We start from the raw sequence: 6333 nt of genomic DNA, 5'->3' as shown, positions 1-6333 counted from the left end.
TGCAATGGGAGAGGACAGAAGGCTCTTGTGTGGGCGCACTCTTAAATGAAAAACAATAGAAAAAAATTTTATTTTGGAAGTATTAAGGAGAATATTTTAAGATATAACTTTTATTAATAAAGTTAAAACAAGATGAACTTCCCACAAATCTTGAAACATAACCGGAGATTCTTGAGGAATTAAAAATGTCCTGGTCTCTTAAATCGTAAGAGTATGGAAAGGGTTGTAGACATGGAGTAGTCATACCCCCATTTCCCCTGACCAGTACAGTAATTCTGTATTAATGGAACCGGGGGTTTTTTGTCACAACACAGTTTCAAAATAATTAGGCTAAGACTAGCTGGAATGGTAATCAGTGGTCACCACTCAAGGAATTATACACCTGAGTATTAACAGCATGCCATGGCCCTATTTGCGGGCAGGAATTGTGAGCAAGAAGTAATGGTCAGTTGATATAGATATTGAAAGTAATAGAGGAAAGAGAAAGTAAAATTAGTGGTGATACTGCTGTTGGTGTGTATTGGTCACATAAGAGCGGAAATTAATTCCTGACCTACCACACCAGGTATTCACAGGCAGTCACCTCTCCTGATACTAACCTGGCCCAACGCTGTTTGGCTTCCAAGATCGGACGAGATCGGGCACTGACAGCGTGGTATGGTCGTAGGGATGTATGTGTACACCAATGAGAGTGCACCTATATAGGAAATTGAAACTGAGAGAAAAGATGATAGGAAAGGGAAATTGCGGATGAGATCAGTACGTGAAAATATGTGGATCTGCTTTCCACGTTAGACCCGGTTTAGGAGATTCCACTGGTGTGGTACTCTATCCCGAGAATCGTGAATGAGAGTCCACGAAAATTGGTGAACACAGATTAAGAAGATATAAGGTTAATATCTGTGATAGAGTAATGCAAAGGTTTAAGCTGTCATTAGGAGGTATACACAATTAGGTGGGGCTGAGCCCAATGACCGACCTCAGACGGTCTTAAGCGTATGAAAGTTATAACCTTAGGCAAGTAATGGTTTTATAGCCCCTAAAGAGTAGATAGACATACACATAAACACAGAAATTGAAAAACTGAAAGAGTAAGCTGTATTGGGTATTGTGACCCGGTACCGGCAGCATAAAACAAACTGCTAGGTGTACTGTACCATGCGAAATGATAGTGTCGATACAAATAATATATCCCTTAAAGATTTGAGACAATAAGAGGTATATGAACTACATATAAATAGACCCAATCTGATGTGAGTAATATACCCCTAATGGGGAAAGCTATATGAGTTAATGTACCCAGTTGTTATGACACAAAAATTGAAATAATTGGTATGCTGCACAGGACAAGACTAAGATCCTGTTGCAGACATACAGAGTCCTAATAGCAAATTGATGAGACTTAGACAGTATGTCCCTGTCCCTAGAAGGAAATATCAGAGCAGATAATAAATAAACTGACCAAAACGATTGCTGGCAAAAAACAAATGATTTTGGGTGACTCACAGAATGGCCTCAGGTACAAAGAGGCTGAGTGCTGGCTGGTCTAACGGCAAAGGTCCTTACAATAAGGATAATCTAAGTAATTGGAAGGAGCTTACGAATCTTCAGTGAATTAATTCTGATCCGTTAGGATGGCGCCATGATGTGACTGTGTGGACGGAGTTCCCCGCAGAAAACGCGTTTCACCCTGTGGGCTTGTTCACTTCCTGGTTCCGTGGAACCAGGAAGTGAACAAGCCCACAGGGTGAAACGCGTTTTCTGCGGGGAACTCCGTCCACACAGTCACATCATGGCGCCATCCTAACGGATCAGAATTAATTCACTGGAGATTCGTAAGCTCCTTCCAATTACTTAGATTATCCTTATTGTAAGGACCTTTGCCGTTAGACCAGCCAGCACTCAGCCTCTTTGTACCTGAGGCCATTCTGTGAGTCACCCAAAATCATTTGTTTTTTGCCAGCAATCGTTTTGGTCAGTTTATTTATTATCTGCTCTGATATTTCCTTCTAGGGACAGGGACATACTGTCTAAGTCTCATCAATTTGCTATTAGGACTCTGTATGTCTGCAACAGGATCTTAGTCTTGTCCTGTGCAGCATACCAATTATTTCAATTTTTGTGTCATAACAACTGGGTACATTAACTCATATAGCTTTCCCCATTAGGGGTATATTACTCACATCAGATTGGGTCTATTTATATGTAGTTCATATACCTCTTATTGTCTCAAATCTTTAAGGGATATATTATTTGTATCGACACTATCATTTCGCATGGTACAGTACACCTAGCAGTTTGTTTTATGCTGCCGGTACCGGGTCACAATACCCAATACAGCTTACTCTTTCAGTTTTTCAATTTCTGTGTTTATGTGTATGTCTATCTACTCTTTAGGGGCTATAAAACCATTACTTGCCTAAGGTTATAACTTTCATACGCTTAAGACCGTCTGAGGTCGGTCATTGGGCTCAGCCCCACCTAATTGTGTATACCTCCTAATGACAGCTTAAACCTTTGCATTACTCTATCACAGATATTAACCTTATATCTTCTTAATCTGTGTTCACCAATTTTCGTGGACTCTCATTCACGATTCTCGGGATAGAGTACCACACCAGTGGAATCTCCTAAACCGGGTCTAACGTGGAAAGCAGATCCACATATTTTCACGTACTGATCTCATCCGCAATTTCCCTTTCCTATCATCTTTTCTCTCAGTTTCAATTTCCTATATAGGTGCACTCTCATTGGTGTACACATAAATCCCTACGACCATACCACGCTGTCAGTGCCCGATCTCGTCCGATCTTGGAAGCCAAACAGCGTTGGGCCAGGTTAGTATCAGGAGAGGTGACTGCCTGTGAATACCTGGTGTGGTAGGTCAGGAATTAATTTCCGCTCTTATGTGACCAATACACACCAACAGCAGTATCACCACTAATTTTACTTTCTCTTTCCTCTATTACTTTCAATATCTATATCAACTGACCATTACTTCTTGCTCACAATTCCTGCCCGCAAATAGGGCCATGGCATGCTGTTAATACTCAGGTGTATAATTCCTTGAGTGGTGACCACTGATTACCATTCCAGCTAGTCTTAGCCTAATTATTTTGAAACTGTGTTGTGACAAAAAAACCCCGGTTCCATTAATACAGAATTACTGTACTGGTCAGGGGAAATGGGGGTATGACTACTCCATGTCTACAACCCTTTCCATACTCTTACGATTTAAGAGACCAGGACATTTTTAATTCCTCAAGAATCTCCGGTTATGTTTCAAGATTTGTGGGAAGTTCATCTTGTTTTAACTTTATTAATAAAAGTTATATCTTAAAATATTCTCCTTAATACTTCCAAAATAAATTTTTTTTCTATTGTTTTTCATTTAAGAGTGCGCCCACACAAGAGCCTTCTGTCCTCTCCCATTGCAGAGTTATCCGAGCTTGTCAGGAACCTCCTAAAACCAGGAAAGGTGTCTGTACATCAATGCACAAGAGTCCTGGGAAAAATGGTGGCTTCTTACGAAGCAATTCCATTCGGCAGATTCCACGCAAGAATTTTCCAGAGGGATCTGTTGGACAAATGGTCAGGGTCGCATCTTCAGATGCACCAGCGGATAACCCTGTCTCCAAGGACAAGGGTATCTCTTCTGTGGTGGTTGCAGAGTGCTCATCTATTGGAGGGCCGCAGATTCGGCATACAGGATTGGATCCTGGTGACCACGGACGCCAGCCTGAGAGGCTGGGGAGCAGTCACACAAGGAAGAAACTTCCAGGGCGTGTGGTCGAGCCTGGAAACGTCTCTTCACATAAACATTCTGGAACTAAGAGCAATCTACAATGCTCTAAGCCAGGCAGAACCTCTGCTTCAAGGAAAACCGGTGTTGATCCAGTCGGACAACATCACGGCAGTCGCCCATGTGAACAGACAGGGCGGCACAAGAAGCAGGAGTGCAATGGCAGAAGCTGCAAGGATTCTTCGCTGGGCAGAGAATCATGTGATAGCACTGTCAGCAGTGTTCATCCCGGGAGTGGACAACTGGGAAGCAGACTTCCTCAGCAGACACGACCTTCACCCGGGAGAGTGGGGACTTCATCCAGAAGTTTTCCACATGCTGGTAACCCGTTGGGAAAGACCAATGGTGGACATGATGGCGTCTCGCCTCAACAAAAAACTGGACAGGTATTGCGCCAGGTCAAGAGATCCGCAGGCAATAGCTGTGGACGCGCTGGTAACGCCTTGGGTGTACCAGTCGGTGTATGTGTTTCCTCCTCTGCCTCTCATACCAAAAGTATTGAGAATTATACGGCAAAGAGGCGTAAGAACGATACTAGTGGTTCCGGATTGGCCAAGAAGGACTTGGTACCCGGAACTTCAAGAGATGATCACGGAAGATCCGTGGCCTCTACCTCTGAGAAGGGACTTGCTTCAGCAGGGTCCCTGTCTGTTTCAAGACTTACCGCGGCTGCGTTTGACGGCATGGCGGTTGAACGCCGGATCCTAAAGGAAAAAGGCATGCCGGAAGAAGTCATTCCTACTTTGATTAAAGCAAGGAAGGAAGTAACCGCGCAACATTATCACCGCATTTGGCGAAAATATGTTGCGTGGTGCGAGGATCGGAGTGCTCCGACGGAGGAATTTCAACTGGGTCGATTCCTACATTTCCTGCAATCAGGATTGTCTATGGGTCTCAAATTGGGATCTATTAAGGTTCAAATTTCGGCCCTGTCGATTTTCTTCCAAAAAGAATTGGCTTCAGTTCCTGAAGTCCAGACTTTTGTTAAGGGAGTGCTGCATATACAGCCCCCTGTGGTGCCTCCAGTGGCACCGTGGGATCTCAATGTTGTTTTGGACTTTCTCAAATCTCATTGGTTTGAACCACTAAAAACTGTGGATTTGAAATATCTCACATGGAAAGTGACCATGCTACTAGCCCTGGCTTCGGCCAGGAGAGTGTCAGAACTGGCAGCTTTATCTTACAAAAGCCCATATCTGATTTTCCATTCGGACAGGGCAGAACTGCGGACTCGTCCGCATTTTCTCCCTAAGGTGGTGTCAGCATTTCATCTGAACCAACCTATTGTAGTGCCTGCGGCTACAAGCGACTTGGAGGACTCCAAGTTGTTGGACGTTGTCAGAGCTTTAAAAATATACATTTCAAGGACAGCTGGAGTCAGGAAATCTGACTCGCTGTTTATACTATATGCTCCCAACAAGTTGGGCGCTCCTGCGTCTAAGCAGACTATTGCTCGCTGGATTTGTAGTACGATTCAGCTTGCACATTCTGTGGCAGGCCTGCCACAGCCAAAATCGGTAAAAGCCCACTCCACAAGGAAGGTGGGTTCTTCTTGGGCGGCTGCCCGAGGGGTCTCGGCATTACAACTCTGCCGAGCGGCTACGTGGTCGGGGGAGAACACGTTTGTAAAATTCTACAAATTTGATACCCTGGCTAAGGAGGACCTGGAGTTCTCTCATTCGGTGCTGCAGAGTCATCCGCACTCTCCCGCCCGTTTGGGAGCTTTGGTATAATCCCCATGGTCCTTTCAGGAACCCCAGCATCCACTAGGACGATAGAGAAAATAAGAATTTACTTACCGATAATTCTATTTCTCGGAGTCCGTAGTGGATGCTGGGCGCCCATCCCAAGTGCGGATTATCTGCATTACTTGTACATAGTTACAAAAATCGGGTTATTATTGTTGTGAGCCATCTTTTCAGAGGCTCCGCTGTTATCATACTGTTAACTGGGTTTAGATCACAGGTTGTACGGTGTGATTGGTGTGGCTGGTATGAGTCTTACCCGGGATTCATAAATCCTTCCTTATTGTGTACGCTCGTCCGGGCACAGTACCTAACTGAGGCTTGGAGGAGGGTCATAGGGGGAGGAGCCAGTACACACCACCTGATCGTAAAGCTTTACTTTTTGTGCCCTGTCTCCTGCGGAGCCGCTATTCCCCATGGTCCTTTCAGGAACCCCAGCATCCACTACGGACTCCGAGAAATAGAATTATCGGTAAGTAAATTCTTATTATCTATCTATCTATCTATCTATCTATCTATCTATCTATCTATCTATCTACACTGCTCAAAAAAATAAAGGGAACACTTAAACAACACAATGTAACTCCAAGTCAATCACACTTCTGTGAAATCAAACTGTCCACTTAGGAAGCAACACTGATTGACAATCAATTTCACATGCTGTTGTGCAAATGGAATAGACAACAGGTGGAAATTATAGGCAATTAGCAAGACACCCCCAATAAAGGAGTTGTTCTGCAGGTGGTGACCACAGACCACTTCTCAGTTCCTATGCTTTCTGGCTGA

At 44.1% G+C, this 6333-nt stretch overlaps 2 pseudogenes; one reads left to right on the top strand and one right to left on the bottom strand.

Annotated features, from left to right (window-relative positions):
* Positions 1–550: 550 nt before the first annotated feature.
* On the bottom strand, positions 551–669 carry LOC134913155 (5S ribosomal RNA; annotated as a pseudogene).
* A 2098-nt stretch (positions 670–2767) lies between these two features.
* LOC134913154 (5S ribosomal RNA) lies at positions 2768–2886 on the top strand (annotated as a pseudogene).
* Positions 2887–6333: the final 3447 nt, after the last annotated feature.

The sequence above is a fragment of the Pseudophryne corroboree genome, chromosome 4 (assembly GCF_028390025.1).
Source record: "Pseudophryne corroboree isolate aPseCor3 chromosome 4, aPseCor3.hap2, whole genome shotgun sequence".
Lineage (NCBI taxonomy): Eukaryota > Metazoa > Chordata > Amphibia > Anura > Myobatrachidae > Pseudophryne > Pseudophryne corroboree.
This window is presented reverse-complemented; position numbering and strand designations above follow the sequence as displayed.